This window comes from Dipodomys spectabilis, unplaced genomic scaffold, assembly GCF_019054845.1.
Source record: "Dipodomys spectabilis isolate Male_0828 unplaced genomic scaffold, ASM1905484v1 ptg000096l, whole genome shotgun sequence".
Classification (NCBI taxonomy): Eukaryota; Metazoa; Chordata; class Mammalia; order Rodentia; family Heteromyidae; genus Dipodomys; species Dipodomys spectabilis.
This window is the reverse complement of record NW_024870773.1, coordinates 26,307,899-26,330,090: the sequence shown is the minus strand read 5'-3', so window position 1 is coordinate 26,330,090 and position 22,192 is coordinate 26,307,899. Positions and strand designations below refer to the sequence as shown.

The 22,192-nt window shown below is 44.3% G+C and overlaps 1 protein-coding gene across 7 annotated transcripts in view; it reads left to right on the top strand.

Annotated features, from left to right (window-relative positions):
• The first annotated feature begins 8,671 nt into the window (after window positions 1-8,671).
• Zmynd11 (zinc finger MYND-type containing 11) overlaps window positions 8,672-22,192 on the top strand; it is a 96,727-nt gene continuing 83,206 nt past the window's right edge. For 3 of the 7 annotated variants that reach the window (XM_042686109.1, XM_042686107.1, XM_042686102.1), the window contains exon 1: window positions 9,417-9,499. The gene's annotated coding sequence lies outside the window, so the exon portion shown is untranslated. Of the gene's footprint in view, window positions 8,761-8,878; window positions 8,902-9,158; window positions 9,182-9,416; window positions 9,500-10,204; window positions 10,218-22,192 lie in introns of those variants that run through there. The other 4 variants (XM_042686103.1, XM_042686106.1, XM_042686105.1 and 1 more) reach the window with 4 other exon arrangements.

Below are 22,192 nucleotides of genomic sequence, written 5' to 3'. Positions count from 1 at the left end.
TTTCCCAACTTCCCTCCTTCTTCCCTCCTGTGTTGTTATGAAATAGGAATAAGAAGAAGAGAAATTGATGCAAACAAGAGAGTCTGCCCTCCCTATCCCCTCCAAGAACACTGTCTGTGAAAAATTCACACAGCATTTCAAAAGCCAAGAAGTAGGGCAGATACATGGACCAAAGCCCACGAATGCTAGGTTGAAAATTCCAATATTGAATTTCTTTGATTTATAAAATGCCTTCAGTTTGATGGGCCTCTGAGGGGTAGAGTTGTTTCTCATTTGATAAATGAATGCAATTTTAGAAATTCTATGGGAAAAACTTCTTTGTTGTTGTTAACTGAATCAGATGACATTGGGGGGGGACAATTTCATTACAAAATGAATATGATTTAAAACATTCACTCTTATGACAACTTTATCAAAATATGATTACTTAAAGATGGAAACAGGCTCGGGAAAATAAAAACATAATAAGGAAAAAGCAGAGATGTGCCAGAGATGAATATATTTAGTATTTTGCAGTTCCCCTCTGCTCTGTTCTGGCACTGGTATTCGAACCCATGGCCTTGCACTTACTAGGCGAGTGCTATACCACGTGAACCATATCTCTAGCCCTTTTTGTCTTTAGATTTTTTTTTTTTTTTGGGTCCAGTCGTGGGCCTGAACTCTGGGCCTGGGCGCTGTCCCTCAGCTCTTCAGCTCAAGGCTAGCGCTCTACCACTTGAGCCACAGCGCCACTTCCGGCTTTTTTTTCTTTTTGCTTATGTGGTGCTGAGGAATCGAACCCAGGGCCTCATGCATGCAAGGCAAGTGCTCTACCACTGAGCCACCTTCCCAGCCCTAGATTATTTTTCAGACAAGATCCTGCACTTTTTTTTTTTAAACCCAGTGCCTCCCTTAATCTGTGACCCACCCTGCCCTCATGAGGAACTGGGGTTATAGATGTGTGCCCACAATATTTATCTTTTTTTAAGACAGGGCCTTGCTAATATGTTTGCCCCAGCTGGCATTGAACCACGATCTTCCTAAATCTACCTTCCAAGTGGCTGGGATTAATTATAGGCATGAGCCACTGTGCCCTGCTCCTTTTGATTTTTTTTTTTTTAAATTAAATACATGTTTATTTTTTACACAATGTAACCACTTCCTTTAATGTATATCCTGGTGTTTTACTTAATACAAAAATAACCTCCCAACTTCTATAATACTTACATAAATTCTATGCTATAAGTAAATCATACTTTCTTTAGCCAAGATACTACTGTTTATGAGCTTATAAAACACTTTGCTGAATTCAAAGCAAAGTGAAGGAAGGGGGAACATGGTCTAAAAAGAACTATACTCATTCCTTGACTCATGAAATGGTAACTTCTCTGTAGGACACTTTAATAATAACAATAAAATTATATTAAAAACCACTGTTCACATAATATACAACTTATATAAAAGATCTCAAGATTTGTTTAACACAACAAGTAAGTGCTTCTAATAGAAACCTCTGGTTAAGTATTAACTAGAAATGAATACATTTGCATTTAAAACAGCATGCATTTATTTCATTTGTAGACTTACTTAGGTAAGCTGAGCTCTAAACCAGTTTCATAATAAGCATTCAGAACATTAGTAATCACATAACATTTTGTAATCTTTTCTCAGTCTAGTTATAATCTAACTATATTGAATGACCTCTTTCCATACTATTCTTTAAAAATACAATTACTAATTTTAAAACTAGCTGAAAGCATGGCTCAGCCATATGGCCCAAGTGAGAGGCCCTGAGTTTAAACCTCAGTCCCATCAAAGAAAAAAACAATTAAAAACCACAAATTACTTGAGTTTCACTTTTACTTTCTTTGCTCATATTCTGAACACATTTGCAAGTCAAGGATAAGAAGAGAAATGAATACAAATATGAAAGAAAAGTCTGCTCCTGAAAAACGTTGTTTATATAAAACTAATAGGAGACCTCATCAGTCAAGAAGAAAAACAGAAACATGGCCTGACAGAAGGACACAGCCCAGAGACAGAAAGAATGCCTAGCATTCGAGGACTAGCAGTGGAGGGCACAGAACTTCCTGTGTTTGAAATTTCTTAAAGTGGTTAAATTAAAAGAGAAAAAGGAAGTAGGGTTGTCTAGATTTTCTGACTTTCTGCTACTACTTTCTATAAGCCAAAAGAACCAATCAAACTATAAATGCAAAGAAAATGACAATTTAAGAAATACTTTGGGACTCTTATAATTTTGCAGAAAGTACAATTTAATACTAAGATTATTTACTTTTTCGCCCTCCCCCTATATTTCTGCATCCTAACATGTTACCTGAGAGATCTAAAATGTTTTATATATTTTTCTTCCATTTGCTAAGGAACTTATTACAGAGAAATTTAAATAATAGAGAGGAGCTAGGAACACAACTGGACATTGTTGTAGTTTTACTACTTTTAGAAGATAATTCTCAAAGTAAGCTGTTTAGTAGAATTTTTATCTTAAATGTTTCTATCTCCCTAGATCCATTGGTAATATAATGTAATTTATAATGATAGCATACATTTTAAATTTATGTCAATTATTGAGATAGAAAGCTTGGGCAAATATTTAAAAAGAAACCAGGTGCTATGGCTCATTCCTGTAATCCTAGCTACTCAGAAAGCTGAGATCTGAGAATCACAGTTCAAAGCCAGCTGGGGCATTAAAGTATCTGTGAGACTCTGATCTCCAATTAACCACTCCAAAACCATAAGTGGCGCTATGGCTCAAAAGGCAAAGTGCTGGTCTTGAGCACAAAGAGCCTCAGGGACAGAGCCCAGGCCCTGAGTTCAAGCCCTACAACCAAAGGGAAAAAAATTGAAAAGAGAGAAAGTCCTTCCGAATGAGAAACAATTGCAAAATGGAAAATACTTAGGCATAAACTTCTATGGAATTAGAATGATCTAATCACAACTATCACAAAGGAAAAAAGTGAAGACCATCTCAGATACCATAAATACTATATAATATTTACACTACCACACTAGTGAGTTTTTTTTGTTTTTTGTTTTTTTGTTTTGTTTTGTTTTGTTTTGGTCAGTCGTGGGGCCTGAACTCTGGGCCTGAGCGCTGTCCCTCAGCTCTTCAGCTCAAGGCTAGTGCTCTACCACTTGAGCCACAGCTCTACTTCCTGCTTTTTCCGTTTATGTGGTGCAGAGGAATCGAACCCAGGGCCTCATGCATGCAAGGCAAGCACTCTACCACTGAGGCACCTTCCCAGCCCACTAGTGAGTTTTTAAAGTATGTCACCATGTACAAAGGGATTTCATTGTGATGTTTGCATACAGACATATAATGTACATTGAACAAATTCACCCAATCTGTTGCTCTTTCTTACCCTCCTTTCTATTTCTAAAATAATTCCAAATATATCTTCCCAAATGTTCTCACTTGTGTGAACCATTGGTACCCAGCTAGGGCACTTGCTTTTTTTTTTTCAATTGTGGGGCTTGAACTCAGGGCCTAGGTGCTATCCTTGAGCTCTTTTGTTCAAGACTAGTGCTCTACCACTTTGAGCTACAGCTTCACTTCTGGTTTTTAAGTGGTTAATTGGAGATAAGGCTCTCTTGGGGACTTTTCTGCCCAGCAGGCTTTGAACTACAGTCCCCAGATCTCAGCCTCTGAGTAGCTAGGAATATAGGTGTGAGCCACTAGTGCTCTAGTGGACACTTGCTTTTATACCAGAATCATCACTCTGATCTTCATTGTGTAGTGACTACAACTCACCACACACAACAGGAACTTTCTTTTTTTTAATTTTTATTTATTTTTTATTGTGAAAATACTGTACAGAGGGGTTACAATTACATGGGCAAGATAATAAGTACATTTCTTATCAAGCATTGTAGCCTCCTCCTTTGTTTCCCCTTAGGAACTTTCAACCCAAGTAACCAACCAGAAGAAGGGAGAAAGAAAAGACAGAAAAATACAGGATAAAGAGAATCAATGCAGAGAGCCAGAAAGAACTTCCCATAGAAGAGGCATTACAAAGGATTTCAGGAGAGGGAGGCTGGGTGAAGATAGCACAAGAAGATAACAGAGAACTTCCAAAAGCAGGTATCTGCTCATGGGGCACTGGAGTTCATAAAGTTTTATTTAGTGCTGATGGGAAAGTTAAAGTATAGTTAGTAACCTGCCTTTGTTTACAGAGGTAGGGGCTACAGAGAGGTTGTTTCTTGCCAGATGTTATATAACCAATTTGGAACAATATGTGCAGCAGTAGCCACTCCAAAGACAATTTTGAGAGAAATCCTAAAGGCATGGGCAGGCTGAAATTCTGTAGTTGTTTTTATTTTTCGAGACCAGAGGTCTGCAGATCCTCAGAGTCCCAACCTAGGCCTGGCTGCTACACATGAGGAGAACAGGAAGAAGACAGAAATGCACCTTTTGGTGCATTTAGACATAGATTTATTTTACACTGCAAAAGCTTAAAAATTAAAATATGCCCAGTGCCTCCTTATTCAATCTGAGTTACAAAAAGTGATGTGACAGTATCAATGAATGGGAACTGCCCTTGCAATTCGGATCCAAAGTTTATAGTTCCCAAATCAGGATTTTAAAATCATCACAGGAAAGTGAGCAGCACTAAGTGAACTTATTACAGAGTAACTTACATTCCAGGAGGCTAAACATTAAAGAAGGTAAGAGAAAACCACATTCAGAACCAAAATATAATACTGGAGACTACAGGAAACTGTAATTAGGGGAGAGAAAAGCATGGAATAAAATCAAAGAATGCTAGAAAAGAATGCAGAAAAAGAATGAGGTGCTAGGGTAATGGTGACCAGAACTCATGAGTCTGAGGAAGAGGATTGAAAGTTTGAGACCAGTAAGACTAAGACCAGACTGAGGCTACCTAGCAACACCCTGTCTCAAGATAAAGTAAATAAATACTGTTTTCATGAATCTCTGAAAGATTCCTGACACTACAAACCAAATTCTAGGTTAGATCCATGGCTGCTCTTCCTTTTATTATAAAATCATGATTTTTCTCCTCCTTTTGCAGGGGCTAAGAAGTGGCAGCATATATAAGCGATGAAATTCTCGGGCCACACATTCCCGAGGAGCAATGCCTGGCTGGAAGGTGTGCATTTTAATTCCATCCCTTTTTCCTCAAATAAGGAAGCCAAGGCAATAGAGCCAAAAGGGTTTTTGACAGGGTAGCTCTCCTTCAATTTATACATACACATGGTCTATACATTGTTTCAGGAACCAAATGCTCATGGCCATACCTTACATCCTAAACCTATGCTTTTCATATACTGAGCAGAGACAAGTCTGCTCTGGGATCTTTCTTGGATTGGTGCATTTCAAAGTGGGTGGTACTGAGCTCCAGGGCTTCTCAGACTTCTTGGGGTTGTGGCTGCTAAATCCACATGTGATTAACACCCATCTTGTTCTCAAGACCCAGCAGCTCTGCCCTTTGTTTTATATACAGCTCTGAATGTATTATGTATCTACTAACAAACTAGACACAGTGGAAATGGTAGGTGAATACAAGCTAATAGCTGCATATAAGTTTACTATATAGAACTTAAGAGTTTAGTTTCACATATATATTAATTTTTATCCAATGATAAAAAGAATGAAATAATATTTTCAGGAAAATGGATGGAGGTCATCACTTCAAATAAGATAAAACATCTCAAAAAGGCAATTGCTGCATGTTTTCACACATATGTGGGATCTGTACCTAAAAGGGGCCTGTTTGGGGGGAGATCAGGGGGTAGAAAGAGGGGGGAAAGGAGAGGGTGCGAGGGGTGACTATTGTAGGAGTATCTTATACACTTACATTTATGACAAGGACACAATGAAACCCATCACAGACAATGCAAAGCATGAGGAGAAGGTATCTTAAGTACAACTTGGAGTGAATTTGATCAAACTGCACATGATATGCATGGTGCAAGCATCACAAAACCCTTTTGTACAAAGAATTTATTCTAGTACCTTTTTTAAAAATAGGGGATATGAGCATGCCTGCCCCTATGTTTTTGTTTCTCAGATGCTCTCTTTAGGGTAGAATTTTAAATGTGAACTTCTCAGGTCAAATATGTATTAAATAATTTTAAGTCTTGGTATCATAGGAGAGTTCATAGTACTTCAGTTTCCTGTTAGGCATGTTTAGGGGTGCTTGTTACACAAACTCCCAGTGACATCATTGAGAAAGCATTCCACCATGTGAAAAGCATCACCAAGACATTTAGTCATTTTGTTTATTACTCGCAAACTTGAATGTGTCCATATTTATTCACAGTTCTTAATTCTTCTGTAGATAATCTCTGATGACCTTTGTGTTTTTTTGTGGGGGATGATGTTGGTGTTTATCTTGCTGATAGAACTTACATTATATTTTCAGAGTAGTGCTCTAGTTCTTATTTGTTGCATACATGTTGCATACATGTCCTACTTGAGCTTCTAATTTTGCTTCTGCCTCTCTCTCCACTTTCTAAAGAATAGCTATTACTAAGCAACAACATTATTGTCAGTTGGAAATGCAGTTGTCTTCAGTACTATGTCTCCCAGTCTCTGGGAATGTTACACAAGTCTCACTGGGGAGGGCCTGGGTGCTTTGTTCATTCACCTAATCAATCTCCTAACACAAGGACATTTTGATCAGTCACTCTTCTATAGTGTGCTCCTCGTCTGTGTCCCCGCATCTTTCCACAGCTACATAGGCTGCACAGTGCACTCAAGACTGTCCACCAAGAAGACAAACAGATGAAACGGAACGTTTGTGTAATTCAGCCTTTCATGCGAAAGAAAAAGATAAACCCAAATGTAATCATAAAGGCAAAACAAGTAAACACAAGGCCTTTCGGGAGCATCCATGCAGGAATTTATTATTGCTATATGCTAGCAATTAGTAAACCTGGAACTCTCCGCGATTTCCACAAGGGACTCCCACAGCCTACAGCTACAAAGTAGTTCTCAGTGAGTTCCAGAAATCTTGGATTGGTCCTTTTTATGAGAAGAGAGTAGGAGAAAGGGTATTAGAGGAATTTACTATGTACATATGGTAGAACTACACGATATACATAATTCATACATTCTTACATTTTATAGATGTATGGGATAAGACAGAGAAACTGAGAGAAGGGGAGAGAGACTTTCCCTCCATTGTTGTAAGGGTTTGGGATATTTAATCATTCTCCATTCATAATTTTATAAAGTATTTCTCTATGTTTTCCTCTAGTCTTTGAAAAGATTTTCAGTTTGTACATTATGGAATCATTTAGAATTTATATAAAAAGGGGGGATAGAATAGGAAGGATATATTTTATTGTTTGAGAGACAAATTTTTCATCCCCACTCATTGACTAATACATGCCTTCTCTCGGGCTCTGAAACAAGTCTGGATTGATGCAAACTATTCCCCAAGTTCTATTATTTTTCCCTTCCTCACCTCAGCCTTTTGTCCTCTCCTTACAATCTCCTTATAAAATGATATATCTTAGTCTGATTGGAAATAGCCATTTTGATTTTTCAGTCCTTCTCCTAACCTCCAGGACCTGACTCAGACCCACAAGAACAAATGAGGCAAACAAACAAACAAACACACACACCCAAGCCCAAACACTGTTGTGGGGGGGGAGGTGGGGGGAAGAGCCAAAGGTTAAATTCTACACAAGCCCAACAGGAAATCCAGAGATAAGCTATCCAGTTTAATTAGGGAAGAGGAGATTTTATCTGCGTGTATATATATTGGAATGTTGCCTTTGAACTATAACTGGAGCAGAGTTGAATAATGCAGCAGCTACCTTGACCCTAAGAGGGAAGAATCTTTCATACATATGTCATGTTGTTGCAAAGGACACGTGTGTTATGTATACCGGTTCTTTATTTTATAGATGAAGAAACTTTATTTACAAAGCGGTGATTCCCTGAGGAGTTGGGTGGTTAAGATTTCCCGAGTCTAGCCTTCAAACCAGGTATGGCTTCATTTTCTTCCAACACGTGTTAACCGGTCTATGGGTCCACCTACGGTGCACATTTACTCTTCAAGTGAATGAACACTTTCTGGGGATATTTTTGGAGGGGGCAGAAGATGGAGATGCACCCCCAGCCGGTCTCCCATTTGCCTATGGTCAACCCACAGTGCACATTTATTCTTCAAGCGAATGAACATTGTTCTGGGGATGTTTCTGGAGGGGGCAGAAGATGGAGATGCACCCCCAGCAGGTCCCTCCGAGACCCAGCGAGCGCGGGCTGGTCCCTGGGGTAAGACCGATCTTAGACTTCCCAGGCGGCCCGCGAGCCCCGGAGCCCGGGGAGACCAGGCAGCCGGGGTGGCGGGCGCAGGACCACCATCAATGGAGTCTGTACGTGTCTGGATGGCTGGGAATTTTTTTTTAAAATTTGTCCCCTCTTTCTTCTAGAGACTTCCTTAGGCTCCGGGGATCTGCGGTCACTCACGGCCAGCCAGCGATGGGCCTGGCGCTGCGGGCGGATAACGGGTCCGGGCCGGCCCCCGGCGCGCGCCCGGCCTTCCGGACCGCGGAGAACAGATCGCGTTCCCCACCCCGCGTGGCCCACACGAGAGCGCGTGCTCCTGCACCCCTCGGCCACGCGGGCCGGGGCGAAGCGGGACACAGTCCCCCCTCCACCTCTGTTCCCCCCCCCCACTCCCCCACCCCGACGGCAGGCGGGCGCCCGGGGCCCCCGGCCCGAGCCTAACAATGCCGCCCTCGTGTCTGCGCTCTCGGTGTGCCGCGCTCCCGGCCCCCGCGCGCCTGCACGTACGTAGCCTTCACGTGTGAGTGAGTGTGTGTGTGTGTGTGTGTGTGTGTGTGGAGATGGGGTTCGGGTGTGTGCGCCCCGAACAACATGCTGAGACGAGTTAGGGGTGGCGGGGCCGGGCCGGGCCGGGCCGCGGGAAGGTAGGAGCGGGCCGCGCGCCGGCTCGCGGCCTGGGCGGGCGGCGCGGGTCTCCCGCGGGCGCGGCGGGGCGGCCCGGGCCCTGCTTCCCGGGCCCGGCGCGCGGGAGTCTCGCGCGCACACACAATAAAAGTCGGGGCGGGAGCGGAGCCGAAGCGGCGGCGGGGACCCCGCACGCCCCGGCGCCGCCGTGCGAGCGGCCGCCTCGCGGGGACGCCGACTTTCCCGGGGGCGGGGAGCGGCCCCGGCGTGTGCCCCTCCGGCCGGGGCCGAGGAGACGCGGTAAGTGCGCGGCGGGGCCTCCGCGCCCGCCCGCCCGCCGGCTCCGCCGCGTCCCCAACATGGCGCCCCTCGAGTCCGAGAGCCCTGCGCGCCGGGCCGGCGGCGGGGCCGGGCGGGGGGAGCCGGGAGGAGGGCGGAGGCCGGCGGGGAGGAGGCGGAGGCCGGCGGGGAGGAGGAGACGGCGGCCTGCGCGTCCCCCCCCCCGCCCCCCGCGCCCGTCGCCGGCTCAGGCCCGAGAGGCGCCGGGCGGCGGGAAGGAGGCGGCACCGGAGGGGAGGCCGGGCGCGGCGGCGGCGGCGGCGGAGCCGGAGCATAATGGTGGGGAAAGCTCGTCGGCGGCCGCGGCGGGGCGCGGGCGGCCGGGCGGGCGGGCTGCGGGGCGGGCGGCGGCGGCGGCGTTGGCGATGGCGCGGCCCGCGTCGTGGAGCTGCCCGGGTTGCGGCCTGGCGCGCGAGCGGCGGAGGCGGCGCCGGCCCCTCGCGCACTGCCCCGAGCCGGCCCGGTAGGCTCGTGGGCGGCGGGGCCCGCGTCGCCTCCGCCGCCACGGGCGGCCGCTGAGGTGGCTCCTAGACTGAGGCCCCCGGGAGGGCCGCGCGGGGCCTGCTCGGGCCGGGAAGCCGCGGCGTCGCGTGAGCACCGCCCGCCGGGTCCCGCGCTGTCCCCCTCGGCCAGGCCTGCGGAGAGAGGCCTGGGCGCGGTCCGGGGCCCGGGGCGTGGGGAAAGGCGGAGAGAAAGCGGTCGGCGTGGCGGCGCGGCGCGTGCGAGTGGTGAAGCTGCGGGGCTCCCGGGCCTCGTTCGCGGCCGCCTCCGGCGTATCCTCCCCGGGCCTGAGGGACGGCCCCCCCCGCGGGGCCCGCCGCCCTCCTCCGCCCTCTCCGGACCGGAGCTGCGGCTCGCGTGGGGAGGCGGGGGGGGGGGAAGTGGGGACTCCGGGACCCGAACTTTCCGGCCCACGCCGCGGGGCGTGCTTTGCGCGGCGCCCGCGCTCCCCAGTGTGGTGTGCGGGGTGTCGGCGTGGTGTACGCGGCGGAGTCGGGTGCGGGGTGCACGCAGGACCGGCTGTCCGGGCCGGCCCGCGCGGGGGGACGTGGCCCATGGCGGCCGGCGGCGTCAGACGGCCCGTGTCGGCCGCGTCTTTGTAGGCGGTGCAGGTCCCGAGCCGGGCTGCGGGGTCCGGGTCCCCACCGCGCCCACGGTGCCAGCGCTTTCCAGCTTCCCGCGGGGCGTGTGCACGGGGTCGGGGATGGTTCGCGCGGTGTGCACACAGCGGCCCGGATGCGCGTGGTGTCCAGTGGCACCGGCGGGGTTTACCGGGCGTCGCCGTCGCTCCCCGGTGCTGTACCCAGGGGTCCAGCGGGCTGTCTGCGCGTGCAGCCGCCACCGCTCACCTCTTTGTCGTGTGCCCCTGCTAGCTGGTGTGTCACCTGCGGGTGTGAATGTGGACGAAGTAGCTCCTTGGCCCAGACAGGACACCGCCCCCCCCCTCCCCAATCCACAGGTTTGTGTAAGGGAAGCACCTCCAACCCCGGGTGCGGGTCCCCGACCCCTGCTCTCCCACCCGGGAGCTCTGCTTTCGGTGTTGCATGGAGGCCAGCACATGGCCTGAAAGTCACAAAGTCAATTTTGACTTTTTTTTTTTTTTAATTTTTAAAACTATCACCGTCTTAGCTTAGTGATTATGAGAAGTGTAATCTTCCAAGACCTTTCTTATTTGGGGAAGAGGGGAGGTCCTTGGTTCTCTGATTAATGATGGTTGGAAGTTATCAAAAGACGGTATTTGGTTGTGTTTTAAGTTGCCAAGTTGGAGTGTTTTCTGGTAGGCAGGATGAGTGTCTACTTTGTTCAGGTGGGTGTACAGGCATGTCATTTTCCCTGTCTTCACTGCTACAGGGAAAATATGGTTATGAGATGGTTGTCCTGGGAATCAAAGATCAGAAGGTAAGGGATGTCACTGTGGTACAATCAAAATAAACTATTGTGATTAACTCGCCCGTTGAGAGGGTTTCTGTAGTTTAAATGGTAACTTTTTTCCTATGGCTCTTGTTCATGGGAAAATTGAATCTCGTTTTTACATTCTTTAAGGTGGGCAGTTTAGTTTTGCTGTTGTCATTTGCAAGGTATTTAAGCAAATGCACACATGAATGCTTCCAACTTTTCAAGGAAAAAGTCCATTGAAATATTAACAGTTTATATGGAATCTGGATATGAAATGATTGTGTGGGTACACTTTGTGGGTGTCATTTTCATGTTCCAGTGAATGTCATGTTTCTGTGAACTCTCACCCTTGTACACTTACCTTCCTTTTCTTTTTGGGGTAGTTCAGAAGGTATAAACTGAGAGGCATGCATACTCTGGTATGCTGGCTTAGAGTTTTAACATTTGTAACAGAAGTAACCTATGCTGCTCTGACATTGCTTTCTAAAAGCCCTGTGTCTTGTCTTGTCTTGTCTTTGCTTTGCTTTGCTTTGCTTGTCCTAGGTCTTGAACTCCACCTGGGCACTGACCCTGAGCTTTTTTTTTTTTTTTCTTAATAATTCACACACTATCCACTTGTACCACAGCTCCACTTCTGGCTTTTAGGTGGCTTAATGGAAGATAAGTCTTGACTTTCCTCCCTGGCGCTGGCTTTGAACTGTGATCCTCAGATCTCAGCTAGGATTACAGGGTTGAGCCACACTGGTGCTGGGCTACTGTCAGAGTTTTATTACCTTCACTATCTCTCAATTGATCTTCCATATGACATTTAAGCAATGAGGACATATTTTGGGGGAAAAAAATTAACATTGAGACTTAGGTGATAGTTTTCACAGAAAACCTTAACTCAGATTTGATCTTGACTTTGTTTTGTTGAGAATGATTAGCTGTTGTTGTTGGTTTTTGTTGTTGTTGTTTTGCTCGTTGGAGTGAGGACATAGTAAAGTGATTGAAGCCCAGTGGCTTGGCTTTGAATCTTGCTTTTGTCATTTCCTAGGAGAGAACTTGCCGGGCTTAGCCATAGGGAAAACAGGGATGGTAGTAGTACTAGATGAGTTATTAACACCCTTGAGACAATACCTGGTTTTCCAGAACTACAGGATAGCTTGACACAAGCTGAGCTCCAATGGATTATTAATCTGTGTGTGTATGTGTATGTGTGAAATATACAACCTCAACACTATTTTCAACTTCCTTACTGTGATCTAAGATTGCTTCTCTTCCCCAGTGAAATGAGTGATCAACTGAGTGATTTCGGTTGGAAGAAGATGGTGCTTTCTGTCCTTCCAAAGGTTCTTTTCACATTTATTTACAGTCTTTGCTTTGTTCTGTACCAGAGGGACTGTGGATTGCATAGCCATCAGTGTTTCTTAAAAGCTGTCAGTGTGACTGTTCCCTCTTGGAAATTGTAGTCTTAGTGTTTGGGTGTATGTACCACAATTAGCTTTTGAGACCTCATATGCCCACATCATAGATTTAAGTGAAATTCACAGATAATCTGAAACCATAGGTTATCATCAGTACATCATTAAGTAGAACGTTTGTGCTCTGTGCTAGTAGTTATATGTAGGTATTTTCCATTTTTCATTTTTGTTTTTACTATGTTGTTGCTTTACTTTTCTCAGTGAGCCTTTCCTCCCTTCCTCTTTTCCTCCCACCCTCCCTGTCTTTCTTTCTTCATATAAAGAATAGAAGGAAGGATAAGTCTGTTTATACCTGGTAGGTACTCGTGGTTTGTAAGCTCAGTTCAGGATAATAATGGTTAATGTGGAAGAGGAGAGAACGCAGTGTGGCACACTCACATATGTGTCTGTCCTGTAGGGTGTGTTTAACTGGCATACCTGCATCTGACACTCTCTCCCCTCTCCCCTCTCTCTCCTCTCTCCTCTCTCCTCTCTCTCTTCTCCCCTCTCCCCTTTCTCCCCTCTCTCCCCTCTCTCTCTCCTCTCCTCTCCTCTCCTCTCCTCTCCTCTCCTCTCCTCTCTCTCCTCTTTCCTTTCTCCCCTCTCTCCCCTCTCTCCTCTCTCCCCTCTCTCCTCTCTCCCCTCTCTTCTCTTCTCTCTCCTCCTCTCTCCTTTCCTCTTTCCTCTCTCCTCTCTCCTTTCTCCTCTCTTCCTCTCTCCTTTCTCCTCTCTTCCTCTCTCCTTTCCCCTCTCCTCTCTTCCTCTCTTCCTCTCTCCTCTCCTCTCCTCTCTCTTCTCCCCTCTCTTCTCTCTCCTCCTCTCTGCTCTCACCTCTCTCCTCCTCTTCTCTCTCCTTTCTCCTCTCCTTTCTCCTCCTCTCTCTCCTCCTTTTTCCTTCTCTCCCCTCCTTTCTCCTTCTCTCTCCTCCTTTCTTCTCTCTCCTCCTCTCCTTTCTCTTCCCTCTCCTCCTTTCCCTCCTCTCCCTCCTCTTCTCTCTCTCCTCTCTTTCCTCTCTCCTCCTCTCCCTCCTTTTCTTCTTCTCTCTCTCCACTCTCTCCTCTCTCTCTTGTCCTGAGACTTGAACTCAGAGCCTGGGTCTTTGCTGTTTTGCTCAAGACTAGTACTCTACCAAAGTAGCCACAGTTCTACCTCCAGCTTTTTGGTGGTTAATTGGAGATAATAGTCTCATGGATTCCTGTTGGGGCTGGCTTTGAATCATAGTCACCCATCTCAGCCTCCTGAGTAGCTAATATTACAGGCATGAGCCACCAGCACCTGCTCAATCTCTGATTTTTACATTAATTATCCCAGAAGGTTGAAAATGAGCATGCACCACACTCTTCAAAGCTGTTTACCTGAAGCAATTTTAAATTTTGATCCATTACCTCCTATCTCTGATGAATAATACAAATAAATTAAATAACACAGGGTGAGAGTTAAATGAGGATTTTTCTTTTTTTTTTTTCCTATGTTTGTTACCTTGCTTTTGTGTAATTGCTTCAGGTTTTATGTTCACATGTTTGCAGCAGACTAATTGTCAATAGAGAAAAATTGCATGTCAATTCTTCATTTCATCATTATGGAATTGAATTCCTTACCGATATTTTTTTCCTAAGAATTTTGACAAATAATAACGAACTGGTTTGGGTTTGGTCTGCTTCTACTCCTCACTCAGTAGCTTTGAGTGACTTGCTTGCAGTGCCTATTTATTGTCAGGTTTTCAAACCAAGTGCAGCTCTGTCTTGTTGCAGTGATGGTAGGTGTTTGTGACCTGGAGTGGAGGTTTTTCTCCAGCTTACCCTGCTTGCTGCCTTCGGCTGGATCTGGGAAATGTCTGAGATGTACAGTCTTACAGCAAAACAAGTCCCCTGTCACGTATTACCTGTCTGCTCTGCTTGAGCACTTGTACACAGACACTGAGTACCTTACCCATTTTTTGTGTCAGTCCTGGGGCTTGAGCTCAGGGCCTGCTCACTGTCATGAGCTTTTTGGCTCAAAGCTGGATCTCTACCACTTGAGCCATAAATCCTCTTTTGACTTTTTGATGGTATATTGGAGATAAAAGGTCCAGTGGACTTTTTTTCTTTTAGCTTAGCCTAGTAGTTGTCTTTTTAATTATGGAAAGTTCAGCTCCTACAGCATTTCTTTGGAAGTTTAAAAATATATAGTTCATTATGTACTTGTGTAGGAAAATTTAACAGTTGTTAGATAAGTAACTCAGTTCATTGAAAAAGTTTAGTTATTCTTGTATTTTTTTTTTTTTGTATATTTTCTATTTGACATTTTGGGTTCTAATTCAATTTTCTGTAAAAGGAACTTCATATTAGGAAATTTGTTTTGAGGTAAGATCTTTTAGCGTGTTTGGTAACAGAGTTTGTTGTTATGTGCAAACACTTCATTGTTTTCTTCACACTACAAAGTCATTATAAAGCATTGGGTGTGTGTCAGATTTCACATAACATTGGTAACTTCAGTGAGTGTTCAGAGTGCTTACTCAGCAAATGACTGGAAGTTTGCCTAACTTTATGTAGGAGTAAAAGAGATAAACGTAATGCAATACTGTTCTATCCGTTTTTAAGGAACCATACTGTTTTTGCTCTTCAGAGTAGAGATGTATGCTTGTGTGTATTTATGTAAGGCACTGTGTTCCACATGAGTTGGGAGATGTGTGTTGCTGAACACGTGTATAAAGTGTTTTTTGTAAACTGATATTTTCTAAACTAGTTTCACTTTAAGTGCTTTTACAGTTCAAGTTACTCTGGAGTTAATCAGTTTCCTATGATCGCATTAAAATGTTAGATTTTATTTGCTAACAAGTAGAATATACCCAATTTGAGTATATTTATTTTGTTTATTGCTATATTGTTATTTGAAGAAATTTTGCTATGTGCAAGATATTTGTGTACCATAACATTGTAACTCTAACACAGTTACGAAAGCCAGCATCACAGAGAGGAAAGTCAGTGTGTATGAATTAAGATACACTGAATATTCTAGATTTTTTTCTAAGTTTTAACTTGAAGATTTGCCATATTAACCACCTATGCTTTATTTTTTTATGTTTTGCTTTGATAAATTATCTTTAGCTATAAGAAAGGGTTTCTTTACCATCTATGCTTTGTGTGTGTGTGTGTGTGTTCTTTAAATAGTTGTACAAAGAGGTTTCAATTTAATATATCCATTTATGTATTCAATGTGTCTTGATTCCTATGGCTCCTTCCATTATTCATTATTCTCCTTCATTTATCCCATGCTCACCATGCCCCGCCCCACCCCATCCCCAGTTCTAGGGCTTGAACTCAGGGCCTAGCCTTTCTGTTCAAGGCCGGTGGTCTACCAGACACAGCTCTACTCTGGCTTTTTTTTTTTTTTTATGGAGGGTGCTCAATTAGAGATAAGAGTCTCATGGACTTTCATGCTCAGGCTGGCTGTGAGCTGTGATCCTCAGATCTCGGCTTCTTGAGTAGCTAGGATTACAGGCATGAGCCACCAGCACCTAACCCACCGTTCCTTTTTAAATCCACTTTGTTATAATCAGTTGTTTTTACACTGATCTGTTTAAAAATAGAGCTGTAACAAATACTAAGCATATGTTATATTCTCCAGATATTATTTGAACATGTAACAGAGAAGTAGGCCCATTAAAAATTTATGGTGTTTTTTAAAAATATCAAATTTGGTCTGCTTATATTGATGTGTATTTAAAATGTAAGTTTAAAAATGAATGACCTTTCTTCCTGATTTATGTATTTGATCATGTGAACATAAAAGGAAGATACATATAAATACTTTAAGTGGATTTCTATTGAGAGCTTGTCACATAATATTAATTCATAACTGGGATTAAAATGCTATTTTTAAAAGTCAGGAAAGTACTGTGATTATAGCAGGAGATAGGCCTGATAGACATTTAAGTTTACTTAGGCACACAGGTTGCTTTAAAAGCTCTGTAAGCAATTTTTCCGGAAGCTGGGTTTCCTCATAAATACCTCCTGGGCCGGCAGCACCCTTATTACTATTTATTATGATGGTGATGGTGATGAAGACTTCAGCAGTTGTTTGCTATACAGTTCTAATACAATGTACAGGACTGTGTGGAAATCATTGTACCGGGTTCATGATAAGACAACAGGCCCAGGAGGGTGCCATTACTGTTACCCAAAGTCACACAGATAGAATCACGTTAGTTGGTGAGGAGCCACCTATAGGCACTTGCAGGATGTCTCCCTGATGCCAGCCAGACTCCTTGGGTCTTTGTACTACTATACCCCCACCTGCATAGGGCATTGTTACAAATCTACATCATTATGTAGCAAGTGTAGGGCTGGGATGTTTCTCTCTGCTGGAGTGCTTGCCCAGGATGCAGAACGTGGGTTCCACCCCCAGACCCAGGACAAGCACACATGCGAAACTATGCTCACTTTACCTGAAAAGCAGGAGGTAGAAAGAAAATATCAGGAGTCTGGACATCAGAACATTCCATGAATAAAGCTCTGATGAGTCCCAGCTTCATTGTCTTCGGGAGCTAGAAGTAGTCTAAGGAACAACCATAGATAACTGGCTTGCTTTCCTCCTGTTTTCTTTGGCAGGGCCAGGATAGTCATCTACTACTTAGGAGGAAAAAAAGCTAGAAAGTATTTGGAATTAACTTCAACACTGATGTGTTTTTGCAGTTCTAGAAGTCGCAGTCTTGAATCTGGTACAGGAGAAGCCCCTTTAGTTTTCTGGAGCAGCTCCTTTCTGGAGTGCAGTGCCATTTTCTCTTGATGCCCGTATCTGTAGGGTGTGTGTCTTCATCCAAACAGCGCATAGTCGCACAGGAGGCGTGAGATGAAGGGAGGGAGAGACCCGCCTCTGCCGCACACCACCCTGGCACTCAGCGGTGACGTCGCAGTGGAACATTGAATATGCTTTGCTCTCTTCATAGCTAGCCAGACTTTTGATAAAGAAATAGACACTGAAGACCCACCATGGGGCAGCCTTCTCAACTCCAAAAAGATGATGAGTTTTTTAGCTTTCTGTTACTTCTTCATGTATTTGTTGATTGTTTCTCTATCTCAAAACTATACCGGAGAAATACTGTGGGAACAGGTCTTTAATTATCAGTTGCCTTTTTGATGTGGAGTCCTCCAACCAACATAAATGTATTTTAATTGTCCAGCTCTTACAGTAGGAAAAAAAGCATTTTTTAACCATCAGTTTTTTCTTAAATTTGTAAAGAATATAAAATCCAAAGTAATTATTATTATTATTATTATTATTATTTTTACTGTTTTCTTATGGATAGAAATACCAGATTTAATCTCTGGAATTTTCAATTTGAATACCTATGTATTCTTACCACTGTGCATATATATTATGAATATAATCTTAAGACATTTTTCACTTCTGATCAATATTTCAGAAAATACCATATGAATCATTTGAAATTTAAATTTTATTTTCTATTCAAACAAAACTAGTTTTAGTCTCTGGGCCTTTCAAATGAAACAAATCTAAACAATCGCCAATCCAATTTAAGGTTGGAGATTCACTTTATTTATTTGCATATTTTAAGCACATGCTAATGAAAATATATATTAATATAAGCCTTGCTGGCCTGAGCTCTTTTGCTCAAAGCTAGTATTCTAGCACTTAATCCACAGCTCTTACTTGCAGCTTTTTGGTGTTTATTACGAACTTTGCTGCCCTGGCTGCTTTGAACCTCAGTCCTCAGAGCTTAGCCTCCTAAGTGGCTAAGATTACAGACATGAGCAACTGCTCCTAGCTAGTTTTCTGGAATTTTAAGTGAAAATGATATAGAACCCACCTTGGGGACAAGAATGATTTAGCATTCTTCTCAATAGTGAGTGAGCCTTTTATACACACACACACACACACACACACAATCAAAATCTCTGGAAGTGGGTGTGGGCTCTTAGTTTGTTTGTTTGTTTTTTTTAAGCAGACATTGGTGTATGTGCCTTTTACAAAATATTTCTGGTATTTCCCTGACCCTTCCGCTCTAAGTCTCAGAAATTCTCCTAAGAATCATACCTATGAGGTTTGTAGCTTAATAGCAGAATAAATGTTTAAAATTCATAAAGCACCAGGAAGGATCAAGGTCAGCATTACGAAGCAGACAAAGCAAAAACCAGATCTATGACAATAACTTGAAAAGGAACTGCTAGACTGCCACTGTACCACTAGACTAGTGTCAGCCTCCATCTCCAGGAAACATAGCCTCCAGGCTTTTCAGGTTTCTCTAAGGTGTAATTTTGTGTGGCGAAGGGAGTAGATCTGGGAAGATGGTTATCGGAGGTGAGGTGTGGGCTGCCCTGACCTTGCTGTAATCATTGCTCACTGTGCTTTGTATCCGGAGATACGCAGTGTTTAGGAGATAGGCTGCTGTCTAATTTGAATATTCCAATGAGGAAAAGGTAAGTCTGTCTATACCCACTTCTGTTTCTGATTATAATACTGCCAGCACACTTCAGGGTCTGGTCTGTGCTTGGCCCCTAACTCGGACATTTATTTTATAGGCTTTGGGTTTGTTCTTTCAACAAGTTGTTTTTAAAAGTATAACTGGCACCAATATTAAGTCACCAGCTTGGTATTTCATTTAAGGTAGGCTGGCATCTGAGGTCCCTATCAGTTTGTGCCATCTGACTGCCATCATCCCAGTGATCCAGTCCTTCCGTTTATGTGGTGTCCTACGGAAATTTCTTTATCTGTTTCTTACTCTTGTGTTGCCTCTTGTTACTTAAGCTTTTCACTGTCATTACCTTCCCAGTTCTTTGACCTGGGCACACTGACTTTCCAGTAAAGTGCTGTGAGTTAAGCAGTTCGGTGACAGGAACACAGACATAGCCTGCTATGTCTCATACCAGCATCTGGACACAGGGCAAAACCAGGTCTTCATGGTCTCTCTGCCCCCAGCCTGGTGGGACGAAGCAAACCTGGAGCCCACTGGGACCGCTGTGGGTCCTGGAAGCCAGTGTGTGTTTATCCCTGCCCTTGAGTGTACCTTATTTCTCCACTTACCTCATTCTTCCACTTCACATAATGACTGAGTGAACTTGCTTTGTGTTCCACACACCTCTCTCTCCCCGCGGTCTTGGAGCCTGCCTTAGTGTCCTCAAGAAGAGGGAGCTACTTCCCTTTGTCTTCTTAGCTTATTCTCTTTCCTCTACAAATACTCTTCCAAAGACTGGTCTTTGGTGGTTATTTCTTTTTCTTTTCAAATTTTATTTCCTTATAAAGATGCTGTACAGAGGGGTTACAGTGACATGAGTAAGGTAATGAGTACAGTTCTTGCCAAGTATTGTTACCCCCTCCATTGTTGTTCTCCCATGTTCCCCCCCTGCTCCAAGTTGTAAAGTTCATTTCCAGCATGGTGTTTTTGTGGGTCTCATTGTTACAATGGGGCATCCTGTGTCCTTGTTTCAGCATTTTGTTATTCCCCTTCCCCTCCCCAAATTAGATAAATGTATATATAAGATGCAAGGTACCAAAATCAAGTACAATGACAACAGGGATATACCATAAGAGGACGAACACACAAAAGAAACAAAAAGAAAATCACAGAGTACATTAAAAACAACAGCAACAAAAAAACCTCTTGTGTCCATAACTTGGGGTTCATCTCACTGAGTATCATCTTATATAGTCATATGTACATAGCTTTTGAGCTCGTCTGCTAAGATTATCCTAGACATATACTAACTATTGCAAATAAGGGAAACCATGGGACGTATGTTTCTTTGGGTCTGCTTAATATGATATTAAGCAGTTGTTGTATCCATCCACCGATTTCCCACCCTGCTCTAGCACCGCTTCTTATGCCATTCACCAGTGGAAATGGTTCAGATCCCCACGCCTGGCTCTGTGTGTCAGTCATTCATCAACAGGCACACACGGCTGACTCTTCCCTCCCTGAAAGACTTTTGTTTTGTTTGTTCCTTTAATGTCACACTGTTTCACTTCTCTTTATACCTTTTCACTGTTTCTGTGTTTGTAAAAGGAACACCTCTTCTGCTGCCTGAGTTAAGCTCCAGGAGCCCCAGTGTTCTGCCCCGGGACTCGTGAGTTTCCTTGCTTCCTTCCCTGCCAGTGTCTCTCAGAAGGGCATCCCGGTTACCATGTCCCTTACCACCAGTACCACATGCACTGTCAGTGCAGCTCAGACACCTTCCACTCCACATACAGAGAGCGTGACCGCCAGTAGCATTACCTGTTGTACCCTGAGTGTCTCATGTCTCCAGAAGTCGGAAGATGGGGTGGGCTCCAGGTGTGCAGTCAGCAGCTCCAGGGACCACATTCCCACCCTCAGCACCAGCTGTAGCCCAGGCCAGGGTGGCAAGGTGGCTGTATCTCCACTGGGCATTGTCTGAGGAAAAGGAGCATTTGTAGGACCTGGAACACCTGCCTCTCTGTCCCCAGCACACCTCTCTCCTAGTCACACAGCAGCTGCTGAAAACCAACAGCAAGGGCCCGTGGCTGTTGGGAGTCTAATCACTTTCCCTTACCAAAATTCTTCAGTGAGCTCAGTTGCCCTTCAAGTCCCAAGTCCTTTATTCTGTGTTGTCATTGTAGTGAATTGTCAGCTTTGTCAGGGCTGCAGTCTCTAGGTGGTCTAACCTTGCTGGCCTAGACTGAGTGTCCCAGTGGTCTCTGACTCGGTATATTGATCCTCAAGCAGGGCAGCAGGGCCTGACCTCTTCCCAGCAGCATTAGCTCCCACATCATCTACACTCAAAGCAGCCACAATTGTTATTTAATACACTTAATGCCAATCAGTTGATCAACATTTGGCCAAGGAATTTTAGCTTGTCTAGTAAGAGAATAAAAAACCCTTCACCATCTTAAATATGATGAAAACCAGTGTTACACCTGCCCACAGCACTTACAGTAGTTCACTGAGTTGTTATTCATCAGCTGCCAATTTTTATGGTTTTGTTTTTTATTATTTAAGTTGTTGTACAAAGGGGTTACCACTCAACGTGTGTGTGTCAGTTCATGAGTACCATGGAGATGTTTCTTTTGCAAGAACAGCACAAAGCAAAGCCCTAAATCTACTTAGTTAATTCCTTTTATTTTTGTGTTTTGTCTTTTAAATTCTAGGGAGCTAATTATATGAGAAATAGTGTTATAATTTAAGAAGCTTTGTAATTTAAATAGACACTACAGCTCTTGTGAGAAGGGCATCTACTGTACTGTAGGAGAGGAGAGAGCCCGCAGTAGTCTGCTTTCTCTTCCTCTTTTACGGAACCATGCCAGTCCTCAGACAATAGAGCGGACACCACTCACCTTGCTCATCCCATCCTCAAAAATAGTAAAGCAGAGGTGAGTATGGTGGCTAACACCTGTTATTTGGCTATGTGGAGGTGGAGATGGGGAGAATGGTGGGAGGCCAGCCCAGGCAAAACCTGAAGACTAGACCTGAAAGCTAAAGGGATGTGGCTCAAATGACAGTGCCCACCTGGGAAGTTCAGGTTCCTGAATCCAGACTCCAGTACTTCCAAAAGAAAGGAAAGGGAAAGGCCAATAGGGAAGCAGAAAAGAAGGTTGCCACCCTGCCTGTTCTCCCACAGTGTGGGCTTGCTGTTTGTCTAGAGAATTGTAAAATTTCCTACTCTTTTTCTGCTGCTCACTC